We start from the raw sequence: 27,491 nt of genomic DNA, 5'->3' as shown, positions 1-27,491 counted from the left end.
GGACGACGGGCAGCGACAAAGGCAGACGAACCGCTCCCAACAACGGAGGGGCAAACCGGAACAAGCCCATGTGAGTACTTTCAGAAGAGTGACTTTTATTTGACAACGTTATCTCAGTTTAATGTGATTAGAACCCTTGGGATACTTCACGCTGTTTCCGGTGCCTGAGTATAAATGTATGGATCTAACCATCAGTACACCAGCTTGGAACACGCGGATTTCGTTGTTGAACGGTTAGATGGCGCTGGGTTGTCCAGAGCGTCGCTACATTGAAATATGTAAGTTAAAAAATCGAGCTTGAACCTTCCTTATTTGCTCTACTTCGGGCGGTAAGGAGTGCTTGGCGGCACTTTTGTTTTTAAACAGCGAAAAATTTTGTAAGCCCGCCGCGAGTAATTTTACTGAAATAACCAGCAACACGCACGCCTTGTAAACGCAGGTAACTGTGGTGTCCGTCTATGTCTGAGGCGACAATGTGATTTCGTTATGTCAAGCAAAAAACAACTTCGCAAGACAGCGCCGACAAGCCACTTCAAATGTAGCCTTCTTGCTCGATAGTCTGAGGAATGTGCTTCTCTCCAAGTGTACTTCATTAAATAATATTTCGCGAGGAAGAGCGCATGTGTTAGTATTTCTTGGTAGCACGTTTATTAGCGACATTATATGGACAGCTAGAAGGCTCTTGCCAAAGCACTGCAGCTGCCTTATTCTCCCCATGACAATGCGTGTAAAGAACCAAGATGTTCCAGAGCTTTGTGTCAGCACCAGGTCTCTAGGGAAAGGCAACACTTTTGCGTCTCGTGGAATGACATGTTATAAACAAATTCACGTTCAAAATATTCAATGTGGGACGCTTAGGAATTTGTTCGAGTTACTCTACATGGCAACCTTTGGGGCGCCAGAGTTGCGTCTCACATTTCCATTTGCCACTCACGGCTCCTTATGCCAGACACAGTCAGGTAGTTTCACAAGAAAACATGCAACCTTGACTAGACACCGGTAATGGACGGACTGTAGCACAGATCAACAATTTCGCGATGGCAGGACCACCCCATCGTCACGGTTTGTGCTCCGTTCAGTTAGCAAGATCAGGTCTACTGCTTCCGAAATTATTCTGTATTGTCTTTCAGTCTTTTTTAGCAAAATCACATGACATGGATTTTGGATCTCGGTTTTCCAACTCACTCCTATAGCTGGTTGGCAGGTGTTCCGGAAGATGGCGCCACAAGGCTTCACGCAGTAGTGTCGCGCTGTATGTTCTCAAAAAGAGCGGAGTTGCGCCTGCCTTATCCTTTCAGCCAAGACTCGCTCGGCCAACTTGAGAAAGCACATTCAAGGACGCGACACCGACCCTTTGTTATCTTCAATTCCACATCACTAGTGGCACGACGCGCAGGACATATAATGAATGCGATCACATTTGATTATTCACATGCGTAACATGGCATTGGGCTTTATAACATAACGTGACGAATGTCAGGCATGAATGACATGCAAAGTGATGACACGTGTCACATGACACGATTTACACTACATGAATGACATGAAATACACACAAGGCATCTATGGCGGGCGCGAATAATATGACAAACTTAACATAAATTTCTTCGCATCATTTGTGTCATGACAAGCGTGCGTTACCTGAGTGACATTGTACAACAAGAGTGACATGCATGCATGTCAAGATATGAACATGAAATACAAGTATAACAGACATTCATGACCTAATGCGAATTTCACGTCATTTCTAGGGTTGAACAAGAAATCTTTCCGTTCCGTTTATTCGTTTGTTTCACCGACAGCATCTCTGTACCGGTTCAACTCCGGAGCGAAAAAAAAAAAAAATAACGGTTGAAATTCGAACCGGTTCGATTTAATTTTTATAACCGAGCAATAATCACAGGCAAACAGTACAAATTTATTTAGTACAAGAACTCGATGCTCCTGAGATGCTCCACTGATATATTACGCCTGTTGTGCATTCTTCAGGCAGCACATAATTACCAAATCGTAACGCAGATCTCAAACCAGGGCTGGAATCTATGTGAAGCGAATCTTTTTTGAGGGAAAAAGGAAGACAAAACAGATAGAAATAGGATAGAATACATTCTTACGGGGATGTTGGGAGTGTAGAGAGACTGTATTTACAATACATACAAGATGAGTCAGAGTAGTTAAGATGGCTGACCATCATCAGCACGCAGCAGCCAGCGTCTCCCGATCTTCTTCCTCTCTCATCATTCATCCTTACGTAGAATGACCTGCGGGTGCTGAAGCGCCGTCCTGGCGCATGGTTGGCGAATAATTTCGACCAAAGTATGGCTACTGCCGCAAACGTGCACGATGTTAACAGGCGTCAGACTTGAGGATGCATCAAACTGTAGTGGCGAAATCTCGTAATTTACGTCTTTAACTTGACGTAGGGCTTCATAAGGCCTTGTGTAGTGAGAGAAAAGCTTCTGGGAGAGGCCAACCCGAAGACATGGTGACCAAAGGAGCACCAAAGCACCTGGCGTGAACTTAACATCGCGATGGCACCGGTCATAATGCTATTTTTGTATATGCTGCGAGGCTAATAAACGAAATCGCCTTACTTGAAGTGCCATGTGAGCTTGATCGATGCCTTCACGAGCATACTCAGTTGCAGCACGTGGCACAGAAGGAAGGATGGTGTCCAAAGGCAATGTGGGGTTGCCACCATACAAAAGATAATAGGGTGAATATACTGCGCTATAATGTCAGGACGAGCTATACGCGAACGTCACGTAAGCGAGCGTTGCGTCCCAGTCGCGGTGATCGTTAGAGACGTATATCGACAGAATCGCTGTGATTGTACGGTTGAGATGTTCCGTAAGACCGTTTGTTCGTCGATGATAGCAGTGAACAGCCTGTGCTCAGTGGCACAAGAGCGGGAAAGGTCTTCGACAACTCGTGGCAAGGACGAGCGGCCGCGGTCTGTAAGTAACTGTCGAGGTGCACCGTGGTGGAGAATGACGCCGTGGAGAAGAAAATCGGCGACAACTGTTGCGCAACTAGTCAGCAACGCCTTTTCTATCGCGTAACATCTCGCGTAATCAGTCATGACGGCGATCCCCTTATTCCCTCTAGTCCTCGCTGGACAGGGCAAAGCAGGTCAAAGCCTACGCGAAAGGGGTTCAGAGGGAACTTCAATTGAATGGAGTCCTCCGACAGGTCGCAGGGGAGGTTTCTTCCGGCGCTGGCACAATTCGCAAGTTGCGACATTACGATGCACAGAGCGGTAGAGACCCGGCCAGAAGAACCGGCGTCGTACGTGGTCGTATGTACGCAAAACTCCAAGGTGGCCTGCCATCGCTGCATCGTCGAGTTGTTCGAGAGCGACGGATCGCAGATAACGAGGAAGGACAAGGAGCAACTCAGTACAGTCTGGGTTGATATTCCGGCGGTAGAGGATGTCGTCGTGCTGCAGGAACATGCGGCACTTGCCATCAGTGCTGGCAGATTACATTCCGGCGATGATGGATTCAAAGGATTCGTGGCGTTGTTCTCCTGCGCGCATGCCCGTCATGCCAGTAAAAGCCATAACGCCGGTAACGCGATCATGTGCAGCAGGATCAGGGGGATCCCCGAGGTAGCGAGAGAGGTAGTCAGCATCCTTGTAGAGGTGTCCAGTCTTGTAACTGACAATAAATGATAATTCCTGGAGCCGCAACGCCTAGCGACCGAGGCGTCCTGTCGGGTCCCGGAGGGAAGACTGCCAGCAGAGTCCTTGGTGGTCTGTAACTACCAAAAAGGTGCGGCCGTATAAATATGGCAGTAGCTAGGCGACAGCCTAAACTAAAGCCAAGCACTACCGCTCGGTTATGGAGTAATGCAAGAGGCAGCAGGCGGCCGACGTAAGCAATCACGCGCTCGGTACCATTCTGGTGTTGGGGGAGAACAGCGCCGATGCCATGGCCGATTGCGTCAGCGTGCACTTCTGTCGGTGCAGATGGATCAATGTGGGCAAGTATGGGAGGGGTGGTCAGAAACCCGATGAGAGCGGTGAACCCGTGAGCCTGCTCTAGGCCCCATGAAAATGGCGTGTTCTTCTTTAGAATATCTGTCAAAAGTCGAGCAACGTCGGCGATGTCTTTGACGAAACGGTGAAAGTAAGAACACAAGCCGACGAAGCAGCGCACGTCAGAAGAAGAACCTGGCACAGGCAAACTGCGTACGGCGCGAACTATTTCCGGACCTCGTGGGACACCGGATGCGTCAACGAGGTGTCCCAACACGGTAATCTGACGGTGCCCGAATTTACACTTCGTGGAGGTCAGTTGGAGGTCGGCTTTTAGGAAGACCGCAAGAATGGCAGCGAGTCGGGCAAGGTCACACCAGAACGTGGGAGAAAAAACAATAAGGTCGTCATGGTAACAGTGACATGTGGTCCATTTGTAGCCTCGCAGAAGAGAGTCCATCATACGTTCAAATGTCACAGGAGCATTGCATAGGCCAAAGATTATGACATTGAACTTATATAAGCCACCCGGCGTGATGAAGGCCGTCTTCTAGCGGTCTATTTTATCAATTAAAATCTGCCAGTAGCTGGATCGAAGATCGATGGACGAGAGGTATTTAGCGTCGTGCAAGCAGTCCAATGATCGATGCCTGGTAGTGGGCAGACGTCTTTTCGCGCGAGCTTGTTTAGGTGGCGATAATCGACGCAAGGACGCTGGGTACGATCATTCTTTTTCACAAGGACGACAGACGAAGCCCAAGGGCTGGCTGATGGCTTGATGACCCCTTTGCGGAGCATTTTCTCCACTTCAGATTGTATGACTCGATGTTCAGCATGCGATACACGATACAGCGTCCCCGAACCATAGGGACGCCGACGAATAGGATTCGTGTCTCCGGTGTTTATACGGTGGTCAACCACAGGTATTTGACCTAAAGGCCTGTCACCGAAATCAAAGATGTCACTGTACGATTCAAGCAGGACACGTATGTCCGTGGACTGTGAAGAGGTGAGGACAGGTGCAATTATTTTCGCGAAGTCATCCGTTAAGGAACCAGAGCTGTAAGCTGCAATGGGCGCTGATAAACTACTCTCTGCATTCAGAGTCGCAATGTAGAATTCGGAACCACTAGAAACACTGGCCAAGAACATGCCGGCCGGAATCACTTGAGGGCATAGGCGGAAATTCAGAAGCTGCAGAACGACGTCGTTCTTAGTAATCGTGACCAGCGTATGCGGAAGAGAAATGTTCCAGTTCAAAAGCACGTCGATGATGGGACGAAGCACATATTTACCGTCAAGAACCTGTGGCTGGGTGGTCAACCTGACGTAAGTTATTACAGCGGGTGACAGACGCACATCGTGAAGCGAGCACAAGTGCGGTGGGGTGGTGCTCGGAGCAACTGCGAGTTGAGGCAGTTCTAACTGAAGAACGCCGGTCGCGCAGTCGATGAGATCAGAATGATTGGAAAAAAAGTCCAATAAAGGATAACGTCGTGGGAGCAGTTGTCTATTACAGCAAAGAGAACAGAAATACGGCGACCAGCTATACTTAAACGCGCAGTACACATTGCAACCAGCACGCTGCCGTCGGCCACACGAAGCACTCACGCGCCTGCTGGGGTGAGGGCCTTCCTTAAACGTCTACGTAGGCTAGCACTCGTCACAGATAAGTGGGCTCCAGTGTCGACGAGTCCTTGTACAGGTATGCCGTCTACTTTACCGTCAATTACACTTCTTGTGGGCATAGACGAGAGGATTTGCTGGAATAGTAGGCAATGCAGCACCACCTATGAGGGCTGCATTTCTTAGTTTTCCGAAAGAGCGAGGCCAAAAGTCACAGGGGACAAAAGGTGACGTGTTTGCGGTGAACGAGACCGGTGTCCGCGCGGCGATGGTGAGCGACTTTACCACGTGTTCCTGGCGGAGTTCTCGGCGTTGCTAGACTCGGCGGTGGCCGAAACATTGCGGGCATTTCGATCAAAACGGCTCAGGTTGGTTGGTGTGCGAGGAGTTGACGGCGACGACTTGAGACAGTATCGGGCGACATGACAAATGCTGCGACTGCTGAAACATATCGGCTGGTCATCTGCACTTCTCCACTCAGTCGGGTTGCGACAACGTGGAGAGAAGCGTCGGGGTGGAGCGAAAACAGTAGGAGCACGTTCGTTAGTTCTTGGATTGGCAACAGCTCAGACAGATTGTAAACGAATCTTTTCAAGTTCCTGGCAAACGATGGTTTGCACGAGGGGAACTGAAAAAGTGGTAGCATCAGGGCTCTGCTAACAGAAAATTGCGGGCGTCTACGCATCCAGTTCACTTCGAACGATTCGTACCGCGTCCTCTGATTGCGACGCATGCTCCTGCGCGTGTTCATCTTCCCACGTCGACGTTGTGGCAGCAGTATTGGGAAGTCTGGTGAATGGCTGCAAGACGCGTCGACTTTGGGCCTGCTCGAATGTTCGGCGCTCTTTAATGATAGTATCAACTGTAGAGCAGCTTTAGCACATGAGCAGATTAAAGGCGTCGTCAGCTATGCCCTTAAGCACGTGCCCGACCTTCTCAGCTTCTGTCATGTCGTGATTGGCTTTACGACAAAGTGCCAGCACATCCTGGATGTACGAGACCTAGGACTGCGTGGAGGATTGGGCACGGGAGGCCAGTTTCTGGCTTGGTGGCAATATTACGGCCGGCTGGTTTGCCAAAGAACTCTGTCAATTTCTCTTTGCATTGGTTCCACCTGGTTAGTTCCTCTTCGTGGTGTTCGCACCGTACCTTTGCCGTGCCTCTTAGGTAGAACTACAGGTTAGCTAGTGTAAACGTAGGATCCCATCGGCTGATTTCACTCATGCGCTCGTACATAGCCACCCACTCTTCAACGTCGGCGCAATCGGTCCCGCAGAAAGTTCCAGGATCCTTGGGTTGTACAACCACAACCGCAAGTCACGGCGACTTAGCTGGCAACGGTGACGTTGGAGGAGGCAACAACGTTGATCCCGCGTGCTCGCCGTCATTTATGGTGCAGACGGGGATGCGACGTTCACTGCGGAGCTCCGTTTCCAACCGTGGTACCCCGCACCTCACACCAATATGTTATGGGGGTGTTCGGGGTACAGAAGGACTGTATTTAGAATATATAAACAAGATGAGTAAGAGTAGTTAACATGGCTGACCATCAACAACACGCAGCAACCAGCGTCCGCCGAACTTCTTCCAATCTCTTCTTTCATCCTTCCGCACCATTATTGTGGCAAGGCATAGTGTTCCAGCTTGTCAATTTTCTCATGGGGAAAGGGAAAAGCAGAAGAATACAGCACTGAACAGAAATGATGTAGATAGGCTCGTGTAGCATGCGAAAGGCCCCTTGACAGTCTTCAATATAATAATAATAATAAATCGTGCGGCTCTACGTGCCAAACCACAATTCGAATATGTCTTACGCCGCAGTGAGGGAGTCTGCATTAAATTAGACCACCTGAGATTCTGTAACGTGCTCTCTGTGTGCATGGTACGCTGCGGTTGTCGTCGCCGCTGAGGCCGGGGGTTCTATCCCGCACCATCGGGCTTAGTAGAGCAACGCCTTAAGCACTGCAGCACGACGGAGGGTAGCCTTCAATATAATCTGTGTCATTTAAATATTCCTAGAGCCTTGATGGCTAGCTTCAATGTACACCTGGGGGATGACCCAGGAATAGATTTTCACTGAACTGCCGGTTAATCGGCGCTAACGAGGAGATCAATGCCTGCCATTCCCAGCCATTCTTGGGACACAATACCAGTATATGTGCTAACCTGTCTCACGTATTCGGCACGCATCACAGTCTCGCGAAAGAAGGCCCTGAATGCGATGCAATTGTTGTCGCGTTAACACAACACCTAGTCTGCCCACTGGCGCACTACACTAGAAGCCCTACTAACGGTGAACTTTCTTTTAAAACATGGAAAGGTGGTGCGTATTTACAAATGAAGTAGCATCCCAACGAGAAGCGCAGACTTATGTAGGGATGATAAGAGCCAGAAAAGGTTGACAACCTGAACGAAAAACTTATTTCTGCCTTTCGGTATCGCTCCGTATTGATTAAAGAGATCGCAAGGCCCCGATTCAGGTATGGTTCGAGCAATTAGAATGCTTTTGTTTTGTTTTCTGTTTTCGGCTCAGTACTTGTTCGATACCCTGGTCATGACATGCGTGACTCCAAGAGCATCTTGAAAAGAAGCCGCCATGATTCTGTAGGACAACGGCTGAGCATGTTCATCTACAGAACGCTTTTAGAGATTACTAAATTATCTTACAGCTGTGAGAGCAGGCTTGTTTTCTAGCATCAGCAGAGTCGTCATACTTCTATTTGCAGACTACGTTTAGCATCAATTGAGCCAAAACGAATTAGAAGTTTTATTTAGTTATTCCGAGCTCCATTAACAATTTTTTTAATTAGAACATCACAACGTGAATGGTTATTCGTGCTCAGTGCGCTCCTGAGAGAACCAGAATGATTTTAAGAATAAAGCAGGTTGTGCTAGTGTAGTAACTTGTAACAGCGAGTCTCCAAATGAGCATAATGTGTACAAATATGTGCTTCTGTACAGAAATAAAAAATGAACTTTAGTTGTAAGCGTTCGCGTAGAACTGATGCCACTTTCCGACTGTGACTAGATGATTTGAGGACCAAAGATGACATTAGCCGAAGCCGTGGCTATGAATCAATGACCTGCTGACTATGTGGTAATTTACATTTTCACCATGTACCTCTTCATTGCCATGGCTAAAAGAAAGGAGAAAAGTTCGCATATGACGTCGAATACAACGGCTCAGTTTAAGAATATCTGGCGTTGTTAACATGGCTCGTATATTCTCATCTTGGGTTTAAGCATGATCTCCTGATTTCTAGGACTCCTACTGTGAGTGCACAAGCTTCACTATTTGGCGGAGTGAGCGCGCTATACTTTTTCGTCTAAGAATGCCCTCGCCTTATTCCTCGAAACCATCTCTCAATATCACTTTTCTCATATAGGTAGCTATTTGTATGGCATTCCTAGGTTGTACTATTGTTCTCCTTCTTATCTTGTGTGTGCTATGCCGGGCAAATAACGGGCAATTGAGCGCATATTTTTGTCTACATGTTGTTGTTTTTTTCGAACAACGGAACATCAAAATTATTTCGAAGAAGTCTAACAATAGCGCAAACTGGCATGTAAACCCGTGTTGTAAAAGCACTTTCTGCCCCTAAATGCAGGGGTTTAACGATAATTGTAACCCTGGAATTTCAAACATTATCAATAAAAAGCCCGATGAGTGCGAGGCTGCCAAGCGCTGAGCGGGCTAAATTAAATTTTCACTCATCTCTTCCCCTCGCACTCTAATCTTACGAAGTTTCTTGCCAGAGCAAACGAAACCACCCACCTCCCGTCCACAATAAGGCAACGAAAAAAAAAACACAAAATAGAAACCGATTAACAAGGCAGGCATCTTGAGCACCGTATAAAGTGAACTCCACGCCTGCGGAAAGAATTCCCTTTAGATGTGTAATTTTATTTATCACACAATGTCCCAGTTTCGCCTAAAACGTGAAGCACCGATTGCGATGGCAAATTAGAGAGCTATGCGGAGCGAGGACGGTAGGTTTTTCGGCCTTGTAAACTTGTAAACCTTCGTTAACTATCTAAATAAACACGCATGGTGGCGCGTGCGCACAGGCAAACACGAACACATCTTACTGGATCGCTGTCAAAGCAGTGTCGCGAGGAAGAGCAGCAGCAGCAGCGAGCGTATTGCTCTTTGTACGGCCTCTGGCTTCATGGAGCACTAAGCGGCGAGAACACAGACCTCAGCCCTCTGCACTTCTAGACTCCTTACTCAGCACAGATCGCTTTCAAGATGCGCAGCCGCTTTTAAGTAAGAACGCCCACCTCGTGGTTGGGCCCTATGGAAGACCATGCCCTTCCTCCCTGCCCTCCTATCTTGGGCGTGCGAGAATCCACCATTGCGCTTTCGTGTGTTCATGTGTGAACCACCTTCGTATACTTTCACTCACACCTGCAACATACGGCTTGCGGTTGCGACGTTTCGTACTTGGACTTTATATGGAACATCACGCCAACGGGGCTCGCAGTGACGACAAGTGGCCATGAGTTCGTAAATAATTGTGCTTGCATCAGCACATATAAAATAAACCAAGAGTGGCTCTCGTGCGGTGTGAGAGAACGACTGCCAATCATAATTTTGTTTTGGCGATGATATGCTTGGGTCACAAGAGTACAATGCATGAAAGTATATGATAGGACAGCGACGCCTGCGCTGAGGGCAAAAATTCGCCTACAGTGTCCATAGTGCTATCGCACTGAAAACTACGCCCAAATGTTCAATTCGCGAATATTGGTGGGAATCAGAACAAAGGCCTTCCAGCTTGTGAAATAAAAAGGAAGTGATTGATTTTCCCTTTCTTGTGTGTTTTCTTTTTCAGAGCCTCTAAACCACCTGTATAAAGATGTGCCTTTGCGATTCACCGACGACCGTGATGATACTAGGAATTGCCTGCTTGGTAAGTATACTGAAATTACAAGCGTTCTAGGAACGCATACTTGAAACGTAAGCGCAATAAGTGGCGAAATGCTTAATCCAGGAAAAACATTAATCTTTCAGGTAGACGTAGCCTATTTGTTAACAATCAACATTTTAAGAATAAGAGGACAATCTAGAACATAAAAGTGCCGTATTGGTACCTATTCTCCAAGTACCTTTATGCGAAACTATTTACCGCTTTCTTAGTTAATATTGCGACAAACAGTATTAGGAGAATTACTGTAGCTTAGCTGCTCCGTATGTTCATATACTGCATCTCTGTAGTCCCTTTCAACGGTGTGCACGCTGTGGGGCTTCTTAGCCAATGTGAAGGACGAATGCCCCTCAAAATGTGTCCATCCAAGCCATGTCCTCTCCTTGTCAGTCTTGTCAGCTTGTCGATGCATGCTCCATGGTCGTTGGACTGAGCGAACAAATGGTCTCGCTCTAAAAGCATAAGCTGTGTTTGTATGAATGCGGCAAAGGGGCTTTGTCACATTTATACGTTTTTTTTTTTTTAAATTAGTAGCAGCGACTTTAGCCAGTAGTAATAGAGTAGTATCCAAGTCGCGCCGCCTTCTCCGTTAGCAGAAGAAAAGAGCCTAACTTCGCACTCTGAGCTTTCACCCACCAGCTGCGTATAGATCGTTCAAGGAACACGAACAGCCGATGTGCTAGATTGCCTCACCAAGAAATCTACTCAAACTGTAGCTAACGTCATGGCAAATACGCGGCGCATGAACGCAATCTTGCTGTGTATTTAACACAGCGCGGAGTATGAAACCGCTTAGTCCGAATAAGCACTAAGAGTGAAAAAGATTGGAAGATGAGCTCGCATTTATTTGTCACACACGGACACGTGAACACTTCGCCTGTCTGTCCTTACAGCGAAGCTTCACTGTCGTCATCACATGTACCGACAGCAAGGACCGCCATATGGAAAGTGGAGCCTCACGTTTCCAATGCCCTCCTTTTCGTCTCTCGTCTGCTTCGTACAAAAATGTGGTGTAGAAAGCCTACTATTGATGCTGGATTTCGGCGCTAAAAAATATTGGAAAAAATTCCACTTCTGTGGATAAAACTAAAACATAAACCCTACTGGCATCCCGTACCCTAACAGCAAAGAATAGTAAAAATGAACAATTACGCCTATAGACTGTTACGCATCTCGCATGCATCACCAGTGCTAATGCTGTGGTGCCAGCAGCTGACAAGAAATGAAACCACTTTTACGACTCGGCGCCGTGTCTGCAGTCGTAGCAGCGTGAAAACACACAGAAGGGGCCCTTTAACGTAAAACTATTCCAATATGTTTTTATTACAATCCCCTGACGTCAAAATTGCGCAACCACCGACGCAAGCATCGGGCGGTCACCCGCATGTTTTTCTGAACAGACCAATCAAACGCTGTCCTCATTCATAGGAGGTCAATTTTGTTTGCTTGACCAACGAATAACATTGCCTACACTGATCGGCTTGTCTTCTCTAATTGGCTGACAAGAGGCGAGGAGCACGCTCAAGTGGAGAGGGATTCGTTGGGGCCGAGGCACAAAACTTCTTGCGTGGCCGTGTAACGTTATCGAGCCCTTTCAGCGCGTTCACCACCTCATTCTGCCAACTCTTCTATGCTGAGGGTCAGTTTTAGCGTCATTTTTATGCTTCCGTTGCATGCCGCCGTGATTTTCGACCAGCCACCACAAGCCAAGTAAGGGAAAGCCGACGAATCGCAGACGCCGGCACCACCCTCTTCATCCGGTTATCGATTTCCAGTGCATTGGCTCTGCCCCAGTGAATCCCTCTCCACTTGAGCGTTCTCCTCACCTCTTGTCAGCCAATTAGATACGACAGGCCGCTCAGTGTAGGCAATGTCATTCGTTTTTCAAGCAAACAAAAATGACCTCCTATGAACGAGGAGAGAGTTTGATTGGTCTGTTCAGACAACCCTGCGGGTGACCGCCCTGTGCTTGCGTCGGTGGTTACGCAAATTTGACGTCAGGAATTTGGAATAGAAACATATTGGACTAGTTTTACGTTATAGGACCCCAGGATCAACAGTAGCTCTAAATTCACGTGCACGGCTTGGGAGGGTTGAAGTTTGTGCATGCCACTTTCTTGGGCGTGTTCTAAGTTACTTTGTGCGCGATTATTATAAATGCCAACGAAAGGGCTGCAGCTATCACGTTGTCGGTTCGGCAGCCACTCGCGCGTTGTTCGATCGAACGTGGTCGGCACGCTGACTTTATCGGTGCCGTTGACATAAAAGCCCATCGCAGTACAAATGGCGCTCGTTGTTTGCATATTGTCACCCTGGTGTAATAAAAACTGGTGTCAGCGACCAAGTTTGATGAATACGCTGCCAATCGTTGACGTGAGCGTCCTTGTGGTCTCGTATTGACCCATCTTATAAATATCTCACGGTTCCGGCCGCATCTGACCTTATCTAGAATACACAAAGTTAGAAGGTAATAATCAACGCTGCTATATCATTAGGTTACCTGCCATGTAGGTGCTGCCGAACCCCACAGTCTCTCAATCTGATGCTCTACAATATACTAAAACGATCTATACACCGTTACACTGTGCCTGATTGGAATGCCAATCAAGATACTCAGAGCACAATCAAGTCTAAGCTTCAGTCAGTATCCTTAGGGTCACGCCATAAATACTTGCCTCTATCTGTGTTTGACCAAGACGATGAGCAAAACGGGAACAAGGTGAAAGTGGGAGCCAACGTTTCGACAAGTGGACTTGTCTTCTTCAAGGCGACTTACGATTTCCTCGCCACAGTATATGTAGGTGGGGTTCTTATAAAGTGGAGAGCGGGTAAAGCGGGTGGGTGCGGCAATGAGCGAAGGTGCGTTGGCGTTGAGAGTGCAGAATTGACCGTAAAGGAGTGCTGTGCACAAAGCCGGTGACACGGCCGTCTGTCGGCCACGTGTCAACAGCCGTGGGCCAGCGGGCGTGTCAACGGCGCGCACGGCACCCCTCTATCACCTGTTTCGCTGGTGGTCTTAGGCTATCATGTTTCTAAATGAGATAACAGAAGGAGCGGCAGGAACCGGTGCTCGTGAGAAAAGATATATAAAAAATACTGACACCGTATAAATGAATAAAAGAGAAAAAAAAATGAAAGAAAGAAAAAGAATAAAAAAACGTATAGCAACCAAAGTGACTGTGGTTGCCTATATGTTGAAATTTAGCATAGCGAATACATTCTAAAGCTACCTTTGATATTTTTATGCCTACAGGTTGCAATCTATTGAACTTATGGATAACGTATGATTTTCCGAGTTTTGTTTCTCGTTCAGAACGGAAATTTCACTCTTAGCTGCATAGGTTAAATTCCTCAAAATTATAACCTGGTTGGTTGAAATATTCGGCGACGGCTTTGAGATAATATCTAGCTGTGTCCGCGTGATGTCCGTTTAGTCTCACATTCATTGATTCTCCGATTTCACCAATATATTGTGTCTGACAGAAGGAACATTCAAGCATTTAAATTATATCCGAACTTCTGCAAGTAAATTTAGTTGGACTTCATGTATATAACATTTGCGGTGGTTTTAATTTTAATGTCACTTCGAAGGTGCCTGTAGGTTTTGCACCTGGGGTGACAACATGTATTTATTGCGGGGGAATGATGTTTGCATAATTTATCGGGCACTAACCCGTCTATACAATTTCTGTTGCGGTGATAGGCAATCCTTGGCATATCCGAAGACACTTTTCTCAGAAGCTCGTTGCTAGATAACATAGGGTGCCATTTTCGTACAATGTTGTTTATGTTTGGGAGTGCGTTCGAATATATTGTAATAAATGTTGGTGGTATTTCAGATTCTGGTGTAGGATGTTTTTTCGCTGATTCCGACTGTCTCTCCAGTCTTGACGCGACATCATAAGGTCCATCGAGAGCAACTTGTGGATGGTTTCTTTTTGCTAGCATTGTCCTAGGGTCATTTAGGTGGCGGATATTATCGTGGTCTTCGCTGAAGATTCTCCTTATTCATTTCGCTTGTGCGACAAAATTTCATGCCTGCAGTGTCGCGGGTGATGACTGCTGTAGTATAAATATTGCTGGCTATCCGCAGCCTTCCGGTAAAGTGTCGTTCCATCGTGTCGAGCAAGTTGATCTCAGTAGTAGAGTGGTGAGCAGTAACATTAATACTCGGGTGAAAGCGACTGAAATGACTAATCAAGTCGTTTAGTGCGCTTGTGCCATGTTCCCATATTATGAATATGTCGTCGATGTAACAAAGATAGGTGTGGGGTTTGGAAGGGTAGGATTTCAACAAGTCTGCTGCAAGCTGTTCCTTTAATATCTTCGCTTGCGTGGGAGCGAATGGTGTTCCCATCGTAGTGCCGAATGTTTGGAGGACCAATTCAGCCGTCCGATAGTGTCATGCTGACATCATTCGTAATTGCATAAATTCTTAAAACAACTGGTCAAGAACCCAATCTCAATTCCATAAAGTAAAGGGAAATCTCGCGTGCAATGGGTGGTGAATATTTCATGTTCCTTACTTCAAGATGAAGGTCGAAAATAATTATTGGGCCCGCGTGTGCTCGCTACTGTCTAGTGACATACGAAGTTACTTTCTTGCTTTCTCGGGTCAACGCACACTGCTTATATCTAGAGAAATATTTGCCAGATTAGGAGTAACAAGATATCAAAATTCAAAGCAGGGGTAATTCGAGCTATAGCAATAAATTAACTACGGAAGTGTTCGAGGGCGTAGTAAGTCTTCGTATGCGCGGTGCAAAATTTAGCCCACTGTCCGGGAATAACTACCACTGTGACAAGCTTAAATTTAACGAGCGTGGAGGAAACGTTATGGAAAATATAGGCGCGAAGAAAAATCCGGCGGCAATAAACCCAGCTTTTGTAAAAAAAAATGGTTATTCAAGCGTTAAAAATGCGATACGGCTGCTATTAGCAATGCTTCTCAGGGTTACGAAATACCTGTAGGCTAGAACAACTTCATCTTAGTCAAATGTTTCACAAATGATTACTAAACCTTCATTTCTCCCTAGTATTGTGTGACATGAGGTGTACCGGGCGTCGTCGGTTCACTGAACGACGGAGCATCTTTGTTTGGTGACTGCAAGGGCCACGTAATGGGTGATGTGCATACACAGTTCGAACTTCTTGGACTAAATTGGCTATTGACGACAAATTACGTATGCATGCGTTCTGGAGCATTGCCAGTGTTTCTTACGAGCGGTGCAAAATTCAGACCACAGCCCTAAAACTTATCTGTAACTGTTACGTGTAATTGCCTGCGAGGTCAAATGTCATTAAAGTAAGCGGGGGGGGGGGGGGGGAGTACGCTATAGCATACCGTTGTACAAAATAAATTATTCAAGTATTCTAACGCAGCATACAGCCGCTGTTATCAATGTCCCAGATTGTCACGACACAGCACTAGTTTACAAATGATAAAGAAGGGCCGTTGTAAGTTCACTGTGTGGCAACATTGTTCACGTGATTTAATTGACGCGTTGTAGAAATAATTGATCTGTCATTTTGCAATTTATATGTGTCATTCGAACTTCGCAGTTTTGCTTCTGCAGCATTCTTGATTACCTAAACATGGCACCTTGTTCATATTCGACAAATCTAACGGCCACGTTATGAGTAATGTGTAGGCAAATTTAAGCTAAAGGTAAAGTGTTGGCAAAATTTACGGCTTTTGCAGTGAATTTGGAGAGCACGTGATCCGGGCCTTTATATGTGCGTCTCACGAACAATGCGGAAATCTTCACGAAGCCCTGCGAAAACTGTCTATGAAGCCGAGAGGAACTTTAGCGACAACGGAAGGGTTGAGAAACACATTCATCTAGTAAGGATAAACGCCGACGCTGACTTAATGCTGCAAGATATCTTATTGAATATCGATGGAGCTCGGTCTAGATGTCCCATTCTATCTCGGTATGCGGCAATGAACAGTTCATCGGCGCCAGTGTTTATCCGCGGACGTTAAAAGGAAACGCTAGAGTGAAGCGATTGCTGGAAATTCCAGCAAAGCTACTGCCACCAGCAGCCAACCTTCTCGTTCTTCTCTGTTTTTCTTAATATATGTTATATTTATGACATAGAACTCGTATTTCTCTTGAGATTTCACTGCAAATCTATACCGCCACTCTCAAGAAAGTGGCACTACGACCTCTCTATCTGGTATCCGAGTAGTCAGCGATTGTAGAATAAAGAGTAGGTGCGATGCTGTTTTCATGACATCGTCATCACGCTGTGGTAATTTTGTTGTCGTCATGCCTCTGTCATAGTCATAATGCCGCAGTACGTTCGGTTGAACTCATGCGGTCCTACTGCCATCGTCCTCGTCGTTGCGCGCGCAGTGATATTCGTCATTTCACTGCCGTCAACTTCAGGCTCTCGTATGTCTACAAACCATGCAGACGGTGACAGTTTAAACATAATGACTTCTGGAATAATTGGCTACGTCCATGACGCATGCTGTCATACATGTCCACGTGTCCTCAGCTGGAACTGTAGGTTAATACACTTTCTTGCTCATTAATCCATCTTGCTTTAATTTGTACCAACCTTAATCCATCTTAACCCACTTTACTTCCCCTTCATTCGCTTCACCTGAATTCACTTTACTCCACCTTCAGTCACCTTAATTTAATTTCTAACTTTAATTCTGTATTACTACTGATCTCATACAAGACGATGATGACGTCGCAAATGGTGATTATTGCAACCGCTCGTTGCGAACATTGCCGGAATTTTTTCCTCTTGGGATATATGATGCTTTCGCATTGTACCCATATGATTGTGTTCTACCAGCAGTACAAAACAAATGCCAAAGCAGAAAACTTTCTATGAATGCTTTGTAAAAAAATTTCGTGATTGTAGAATGAAAGCTGTCTCTTCGAGACGACTTCGAGCATTCTAGACACAAGGAAAATTGCGACGTTTCGCGAAATTTCAGAGCAATACACGCCACATGCGCGATGCTCTATGGTGCTGGCAGTATGTGCCTTCCGTAGGGACGTTCCATCACTGGCCATTATGCCACCGGTTTTTGACGGCTCACCTGGTTCGCGTCCTGCAACAGTGAAAGATAAAGTGTCATTACGGTGAAAACTTATGAGGGGTTATGTGAGTGCCATCACGCTTCATAACGATTCGACGCGGATGGATAAGGTGCAAAAAGTGAGAAGGGCTTACAATGGGGGGAACAATTCTCGTGAGATTGATAATAATCGATAAGGGTCGGATCGAGTGCGATAAGGCTGATAAGTTCCAATAATTGTTGGTAAGGGTCGGATGATGTCTAATAATATTGACTAGCACACATAAGTGTTGATGACGATGGTGTCAATTCTAATAAGGCTCATAACGACCGATATATGTTGATGAAGGCCGGATCGAGACTAACAAGGTTGATAACTACTGGTAAGGGTTGCTAAGCGGGGGATCTAGTATAATACGGCTTATAATCACGTATAAGCATTCATAAGATTTTATACTGACCTGATCAAGTTGGGTAAGATTATTAATGACACCGGTCTTGGTGAAGATGAGAAAGTAGCACAGTGCACACTTAGACAGCTCCAGTAGATTTTCTGCGTTATTTTTTCATGGTAGTCAGACGTTGCGGGCAAATTATTCGGGCAATGCGAGACCATTCCGGCGGTGCCTGCTCTTGTCTTTGGCGTGGGTCATGCACCGACTTACGCCCGTGTACACATCTCCGGGGAGCTCAGCGCTGAGCGCGGTCCTTGTGGGAAGGATTCTCTGGAAAAAAAGTAATTGTAATCGTCAATCCCAATCACAGCAGCGTGGTTCAGGAACAAGTAACTGCACTGTGTCGAAGCTAGAGCGCACAGTCATTGTCACATCAGCGGCGATGATCTGTGCGTGCTGGAGCGCTATCCCATTCAATATAGAGCAGTGTGCTGCAATCCTGCCGGCGCATAAACTTGTGGAAACCGATTCAAGATTCGGCGATGTGCCATCTTATTTGTTATCTATTACTATACCCTCAAGGCCAAACTACATTACACAGTGCGATGGTTACCTTCAGTACGAAACGACGCATACGTGCTATACGCATAAAAATATGGGGCTCTATAACGTAAAACTATTCCATTATGTTTCTATTCCAAACTGCTGGCGTCAAATTTGCGTAACCACCGACGCAAGCACCGAGCGGTCACCCGCAGGGTTGTCTGAACAGGCCAATCAAACGCTCTCCTCGTTCATTGGAGGTAACTTTTGTTTGCTTCAAAAACGAATAACATTGCCTACACTGAGCGGTTTGTCGTATCTAATTGGCTGACAAGAGGCGAGGAGAACGCTCAAGTGGAGAGGGATTCACTGGGGCAGAGCCAGTGCACTGAAAATCGATAACCGGATGAAGAGGGTGGTGCCGGCGTCTGCGATTGGTCGGCTATCCCTTACTTAGCTTGTGGTGGCTGGTCGAAAATCACGGCGGCATGCAACGGAAGCTTAAGAATGATGCTAAAACTGACCCTCAGCAAAGAAGAGTTGGCAGAATGAGGTGGTAAACGTGCCGAAAGGGCTCGAAAACGTTACAAGGCCACGCAAGAAGTGTTATTATACGCAAACACACCCATGCTCTCCGGCAGGTGCGAGTAGCCAACGTCTCAGCGATCGGCGGCAGCCATCTTTTATTCCTTTCGGTACGGGGCAGCCTGCGGCTATTCTGAAGAAAATTCAGTTTTGTTCGGCATAATAATGCATCTTTATCGCGTACACGTCACTTTGACGCGGTGAGTTTGGGCGGTTTTGTGACGTCGCGTTTCAGGCAGGTGAAGTGGGTGCAGCCCGAAAACTTTTTACCAATAGCCGAGGGCTAATGTCGAAAAGGGGTCGAATCAGAAATAACTGTTTTTCTTTTTTCTGTCAAATCATGCATAATCAGTGTGTACACATCATATCAGATGGGGACTTATTGCCGTTTTCGTGACGTCGCGTGACAGACAGGTGAAGTGGGCGTGGTCGAAAAAAGTTTTTGACCAATCGTGGAGGGCTGATAGCAGAATTGGAATAGAAAAGTTTGGAATAGTTTTACGTTATAGCGCCCATGTACTAGGAAAAGTGGATTCGTTATAGAATGATGTATGACTTTGTGAAATGCGCTTTATTGGATACGATGAAAATATGCACGGGAATGTGATTTCTCCCTTAAGATCCTTGTGGAAGGTGTAATGGCAAGGCAGCACTAATTCTGAATGATGAAATTTTAACCTCATCATGGTGGCCTCACTTAGGTTGAACATAATGCGAAGCGAAAACCGGTTGGCCGCGCTTAAAATGAGAATTAACTAAAGACAGACGGCGGGGACGACTCTATGATGGCGTGCTAATGACGGCAGATAGAGATTTGATTTCATGCCGCATACAGCGACGATTCTGTTATAATTGATAGAATGAAACGACCACAGGTCTGTTGAAATACTTCTGATGCATGTGTTAGCTTTCTATTGCTCAGGTCCGATACTGATGCGGCACATTGGAGTTTCGAGAGGATTAGTGGCATTTAAAGGAAACATTTTAGTGTAAAGGTTTTTTTTTTTTTTGGTGATCAGGGCAAGAGCAGCCCTGGAAAGTCCGGCACGTAACCGCCAAAGGTGGTGTACCTTGCGAAAAGAGAAAGTGTGGTATAATTCATGATGCAGGGACAGGTTCAATGATTGCCAGTTATTGGTTACGGGCATACTCGTTTCCAAAAACTTTTTAGTTGACGAACCTCGAGAACTTCCTAAAAGGAAAGACATTTCCTGAGTTGAGAACAAGGCCTCCTGATTGTTTCGGGGTAGTTGACAGGCCAAAACTATTTTTGATAAGTACTAGAATAGATGGCACCCCAATGTGCAAAAAATTGAGCGACGCGTTCGTCACCGCGGTTGTATGTTCGGTCATTCAAAGTCGGAAAGCGGTCCGACAAACGTTATTGAAATGCAACATGATTGATAAGAAAATATATTCTTGATTGTTAAGCGCTTAGTGTTGCGATTTAATGCGATAAAGAATATATGTTACATAAATCGCAAGCTTAAGCTAACAGCAAGTTCAACTTGGTTTCAGCTCTATGCACATCTGTAATATTTCAGAAATCATGAAAGTTCATCTTTCATAGCATTGAAATTATGAGACAAATGGTAACTTTTCTTTTTTTTTCTTAAACATTAGTTCTTGAATCAAGTATTTAGCTTACTGCAGTGCATAGCGTTCTAATCGGTCGTTGGTGGCTTCAATTTCACTGTTTGAAAAATTTTGGTCAATTAGAAAAGTTATATTTGAGATGGGGGGGGGGGGGGTGTGGTTGTGCGCGTTTATAATCAATTTATTGCCATCACTATGTTTTATTATTGCCAATCATTTTATATAAACTCTCTCAAGAAGGTCAAGCAAGGTTCTTTTCATTTCTTCTTTTGTTTCCGCGTAAAAAAAACAAATGGTCGCTTAGTAATTCCGCCAAATAATGCAAAAAATCTTAATCGCGATTTAAAATTTGCATAATAATGAAAATTACGAGGACATATGGTGAAGTTGATGAATGGAATTTACGCTAAATTCTCTTTTTCTGTTTTGTGAAAAGTGTGAAGTAACAAGCTAACTTAGCGAATCGAGTATTGCTAGTGTGTATGTCCAGGTAGCAGGGGTTGATTTAGCATGAATCACGTAACCAAACATAAATGCGGGGGTCCTCAATCCCCCATGCGTGAAGCCCACATCATCCGCAGCAAAGACCTTAGCTCCGCGCCCTTCACACGTTAGAGGCGCAGCTGGCATGCAACTGACTCACCAGAGGCGCTCGCTCATTGCTGCAATGATTTCACACTGAGCACCACTAACCACGCTTCTGTGGAGACTGCAAACATGCCTCGACCAGAGAACGTGGGCGTTGCTTATATGTCATAAGCCATAACGCTAAGGAATACGTCGCACTACCCTAATATTTCTGAGTAAAAACAAGCAAGAGTGTATAGCTCGACAAAGCACAAATCAGGAGCCCTTATGAAATGATTCGCGTCGGGTGGACTGGCCTTGCACAGTTTCAGCGATGTGTTTGGAAATTACTATCGTCACATTTCTAGCAAGTAATATATGCAATTTATGTACAAAATGTTTATTCTCTTACAGATCTCGAACATATCTAGCGCTTCGACTGAGATTTTCGGTTTACTAGAACTGGGCAAGTATTTTATTGTGTTACCCATCAACGCTTTCCGACACACTGCGCATTAGTGAAAAATTCTTTGTAGCTAGCCGAAACTCAGATTTGGCTTCTCGATCCCATGACTGAAGTTGGGTCAGGCTGGAAAAAAAAAGAGCTTGCTAAGAAATTAGCACTTCATAATTTTCGATATATAACAGTAAAACACGTTGTGGGGCTAGTTGGTGCAAAGCTTTCAAAAAAATTAAGCGCCAACGGTAACGGCACACAAAGAAGGAACAAAAGACAGGAGCTTGGACAGGACAAGCGCCTTGTCCTGTCTTTTGTTCATTCTTTGTGTGCTGTTACCATTGGCGCTTCAGTTTTTGAAAAAAATTGATATATAAGTCCTATGTACTGCATGTTTAAGATAATTATTAATTCAACAACCTCTAAAGAGTCGCTATATGTATGCGAACCGGTAGCAGAGTACTACGACCCAAGTTGGAACCCACATTGAACACAGACTTTTCTATTACCTACAATACATTGGTGTTAGAGCTGCCTGTTTTTAGACTGAGTATATTACATGACAGTTATGATAGCAATTGGGATATATGAAAAAATCCGCAGAGCACATCTGAGGATGACTGTCGGTAGTAAAGCATTTAGCTTTGACTTGAGGTATCCGCCATTGTTGCTTAAAGACTATGATGGCGGGCTGCTAAGCGCGAGGTCACAGGCTACAATCCCGGCCACAGCGACCGCATTTGCATGGTGGTGACATGCGAAAACACCCGTGTAATTAGAATCAGCTGCACGTTAAAGGACCCCTTGTGGTGCACATTGTTCCGCAGTCCTCCACTCATGGCGTGCCTCATAATCAGATCGTCCTTGCGGCACGTAAAACCCCACAATTTAATTTTGAAATAATTTAGTGACGCAACGCATTGCCACAGTCGAAATGAGGTACATATGAGTCATGTGCTGCAGCTTGACTCCTCTTTGGTGCATCGATGGGGGGAAGTGATGATTTATTAGCATCCCGCTTGAAACGTGGCGGTGGAAAATAGCCCCTAACATGCTTGAGTAAAAAAGGAATGTTGGGTCCACTGTGGTGTTTTTCTGGTCACCCAGCTCCAGCTTGAAATAGCAAGCTCTGCTTTTCGTGTTATCGTGCAGACTTTCCGTTCTCCTTTCTTCCTCGGGTTCACGAAAATCTACGTGGTCTTCCTGGTTTCGATTAATTGCATTCAATTCACTGTGTCTGTATCTCTCACTTTCTTTCTGATCGCTTCTGGTTCTCGTTATACACTCTAAATTACCCTGCACTTGATTGCAACCTTTCTTGGCGCTTCCCGAATCGCTAAATATACTGATGCCATCTAGTGCCGCCGCCGAGAAGCTTGCATGTGGCGCGATTGGCTCCTGGTTTTCGCTCTACACTTTTTATTAGCCTGTCCTTCGCAACTACGTTCAGGGCAAACGAAAGTGTATATACACAACCAGGAGTTATGAAAAAGCAAGTGGGGAACAGACAGTCAGCTGGATACCAAGAATGCAACCGGAAAGACGTGCGTGCGAACGCTGAGACATGCGTCATCAGGAAAGCGGGCTCCTCTCTTGCACTTCTCTCAGTACGCGCAGCGCCATCTAGTCGCCCTGCCGAGAAGTTCGCGTGTGGCCTCTGAGACGAGAATCTTGGCGCGCCGGAGTCTGCGGATGTTGCGAATTGTTACCTCGCTTACTGCCCACTCAGTGACACATGTTGCGAAAGGCTCATTCACGAGCGGCACATAGCAGTGCCTATACGGCGCACCTTGCCAAAGCGTCGGCATGCAGTGCATTCAGTGGAAGTGGCACATTCCTGTTCCCTCTGTGGGGCATCCTGGCAATGCCTCGGGTTGCTTTCATTGAGAAACCCTTTTGAGGTGTGTTCGGGGGATTTGAGAAATTCGTGGGATTTTTTACGGTCATTGTACGGCGGAACATTTTCAGTCACACATGCCTAGTTGCCCAAGTTCAAAGCCTATAGTTCATCGTTCACAGATTACATGAAGATTGGCATGCACCTGCTGGCAAAGACCCCGTGTCGCAAGTTGGCAATAAAGAGGTTCACTGGATACCAGCGCATGCCAAGTGGCCCATACCCAGTGCTCCTAGTCGGCGGAGCGAGTTTCTCGAACAGCAGCACCGACTGACTTCGAATCTGCAGTAACATATGTTGGCATGGAAAAGTTTCGTTGAACAGGGCAATAACGTGCACATTGCCAAACACTATGTGACCAAAGTCAATTTGATCCTCAGTTCAAACGTTCCCCCTTCAGGACACCAGACCGATGCGCTACCGATTCGGCCACGGACTATCCAGTGACCCAGATAGAGGCAAAATGACTTCATAAAAACAAGCTTGGATACATAGATACATAGACCCCGTAAAGTGCGTGAAATATATAAAGAATTCTGAAGCGCTAAATCCTGTAATCCCTAAATCGAAACGCCGTTCGCATACGACATCTTGACAAGTTTTATAGTACACTTTAACTATTCTAGTAAATAAATTAGGTGGAAATACAAAAGAAGGCAGCGAAAACCATCTCACGATTACTTTAGATGCTACTGCGCTAACACTGAATAATTATAGACAACGTATTGCTAGTCTTGAATGATGCAAGAGACGTGTACTGCGGTGAGAGTCATCTTTGGCGCTTGCTTAAGATGGAAGCACTCGGTCTCACCGCTGAAAGACTCTGTAAATTAGAGCAATAAAGTGTATCCTATCCTATCCTATTCTTGCTTAAGAACACGTGACCCCATGAGGTGCCGCCGCCTCCGAAACGAATGACGACGTGCCTGCGCGTGTAGACGCTGAGACTGTACCTTCAGTGGTCGCACCCTCCGTGGCACATACTCCGTGACGCAAGCTGAAGACAGCTTCACTGAAGGGTGCCAAAACACCCAGTCCATTCATGGCGCATCCCACAAAGGCGCTGGCATGGAAAAAGCGTTCACTGAAAGTTTACATCCTGCTAGTTCGTCGGGTTGCTGCACTTCAGGAACCCTTGTGACGTGGGCTCGAGTGCGTTCAGCATCGAGAAAGTCTAAGGCACCTATTTGGCCACGGCACATCGGTACATTCCAAGTGGCAGATACCAAGTTGTCAAGGTTGGTGTCAAAGACGTTCATGCCTTGTGACACAAGTGTTCATGCAATGGGTTCAGAGCTGCGCACAGCGAATGGTAGATATCTATAGTCGGATACAAATTTAGAAAAACAGGGGGAGGCCCCACCCAGATGACCGAAGCGTGACAGCCGATTGCCTCCGCTACTAAAATAGTCCCGCTAGAAAAATCGTGCTCCTGAAACGCGTAATTATCAGTATAAATTAAGACTTTTGTATTTTGATGACTGGTTTAGTAGAGCTCTCATGTGCTATAGCACATGCGGGATAGCGACAGAAAAATAACCCCGTGCCTTCTACAACGCTGTCCGTCGTCTGCTCTTTAGCTTCATTGCAAGTGACAAAAGTAGAAAGAGCAGCTCTGCAAAGCCTTTGCGCTTGTTCACATGTACACGGCGTATCTACTACTCGTTTTCCAAGCTTAAAATAAATAAGTTGCTATTGAAAAAGTACTTATATAAAACAATGCACTTGTAGCAACCATTGCAAACCTGGGGTGAGAATACGGTTGAGGCAGGAAGGCACAAAAATGCTTCATTCATCATTTTAAATAAATACTCTTGGTTTTAAATAGCATGAAATTTATATTTTTTGGTTTTGTGCTTTCCCAATTTACAGCATGTATTCTACAGCTTGCGCGTGGAGTTAGCACTGGTGGGCAGCAATACGGTGCTACACAACGCTAGAACACCGTCGCGAGACGCTCGGCTATCTCACTGCTGACAATGATCGTTCACGCCAAGCTGACGGCGACAAATCTTTGCTTTGAAGGCTTCTTCTGCAAATATTTTCTGTTGAGACACTCGTAGGTTTGTTGCATGCACGCACACTTTTTCTGGTTTCTCCTGAGAATGGTTTTGCTCCATCACTTCACCCCTTCCGACGAAAAACGCTGCGACACAGTACACGAACACACCAGCCGCTAACAATAAGCACCAGTCTTTGGAAGACTTTTCTCGTCGTAACTTCACTCGGGAGCGAAATAAAACAACATGGAACAAACACGCAGGATGCGTGTTCGTAGCGGTCGTCGCGGGATCCTCTTTTCAGGCAAAGCGTAGCGCAGCGCCAGCGATGCTCGCTGCAATATTTCTTCGCTGGATCACGGCTCTAAATAAACGCACGCGGCACAAATATTTCTCGCAGTAATATTTCCTGCATGATAGACTATCACAACGAGTTCTGGAATTCACTCTGACGAGGGCCTGAAGCACACAGCTGGCGCGACCTCGCACAGTTCGAATCGCGGGCGGCCATGTTCTCCGTCGGCGGGGTCACCGGCCGTACGGCTCATGACGTTAGTCCAGAGTGCGCGCCCATTGGTGGATGCTCGTGCGCCTCCGCCTTGGACGAGTAAACGCCCCCTTTTTTCTAAAGTTGTATCCGACTATAGTGGCAATGTTGGTGTCAAAGAATTTTATTGATCAGCGATACGTATCCGCTACGGCATCTACAGTGAACCATTTGTCGGCGGGAAGGTGGGTCAGAGAACAGCGGCACAATGGTACACGTGGCCGCTTACTAACCCGCCCAAGTCCAGCCAATGGTAGGTTGCGAATTCGTGTTTCCTCAGTAAAGCGTTCCCTCCGGACAGTAGCTATTCGCATCATTCATTTGAGCACAGATTGTTCAGTGACCCAGCTTAAAAGGAAAATGATTAGAGAGCGAGAAACATGGGTAACCGGAAAGGCAGAAATATAGTTGATTAAAAAAAGTCGTAGTTTCGCTCAAAAAGCCAAGCATTTATTGAGATAGCAAATTAGTAGACAGTTAGGTAAGGATGGCAGTTTATCGGCCGTATAAACTTGTGTGGGAAACTTTTCTTCTTCTTCTGGCGCATCACTGATTTTAGACATGAGCGAGTAGTGATGTACGCCTTATGAGATAAGAAAATTTAGAGACGATGCAGTAGATCAAGTGAAGGGACATACAAATAAAACCCCTCTTCTCTTAACGGGGCCTGGTAACTACACATTCGGAAACATTCGCTTACTAACCGAATAAGCAAGCATGGTGCCAGCGTGCACAGCCAGTTATGAACACATTACACTCGATGACTGCGTACACGCCGTCAAAACGCAGGTGTGAGCAAGCGCTCCAGAAGCTGCTAGCGAAGTGACCTTCGTGCAGTCTATCGCTTGAACGCAAACCGCGGCAAGAAAACAGCACGCAAAAAGCTATGAGCCGTATGTAGACCGCTTTCATGACACGGCACAGGCGACCGCGCTGCCACACAAAGTACGCAGTTGCTGGAGGAGCAGAAGCCGCTCTCTCCCTCCATCCCGCGTTGCCTCCCCGCTTTCCTCCGTTCTGCGAGTAAGATTAAAAACGATCGTCAGTTCCCCTCATCGTGCTCAACTTCTACCGAAGTTTCTTTTATGCGGAACCGCCCATGAAGCGGCATCGAAGTGCCATGGCCGGCCTACTAAGTAGTCAAGCGACTACTTAACACCAGCTTAGACGCAAGCCTTCAAAGACTGGAAATCCGCTCTCGTCGACGTCACTGTATTGTATGGTCCAGAAGGATTACGCTTCCTCCGGAAGCCACACAGATACCTTCCAGGCTGCCATCACAGCAGTTCTCATACAAAGTGGGCACAGTGTTTGGAACCCTTTGGTATT

At 46.2% G+C, this 27,491-nt stretch overlaps 1 protein-coding gene across 3 annotated transcripts in view; it reads left to right on the top strand.

The window, feature by feature from the left end:
- Positions 1-27,491, top strand: part of LOC129380698 (uncharacterized) — a 190,074-nt gene continuing 162,583 nt past the window's right edge. For all 3 annotated transcript variants that reach the window (XM_055062465.2, XM_055062466.2, XM_055062464.2), the window contains exons 1-2: positions 1-70; positions 10,441-10,518. The gene's annotated coding sequence lies outside the window, so the exon portion shown is untranslated. The remainder of the gene's footprint in view (positions 71-10,440; positions 10,519-27,491) is intronic.

Source organism: Dermacentor andersoni, chromosome 10, assembly GCF_023375885.2.
Source record: "Dermacentor andersoni chromosome 10, qqDerAnde1_hic_scaffold, whole genome shotgun sequence".
NCBI classification, from domain to species: Eukaryota; Metazoa; Arthropoda; class Arachnida; order Ixodida; family Ixodidae; genus Dermacentor; species Dermacentor andersoni.
This window is presented reverse-complemented; position numbering and strand designations above follow the sequence as displayed.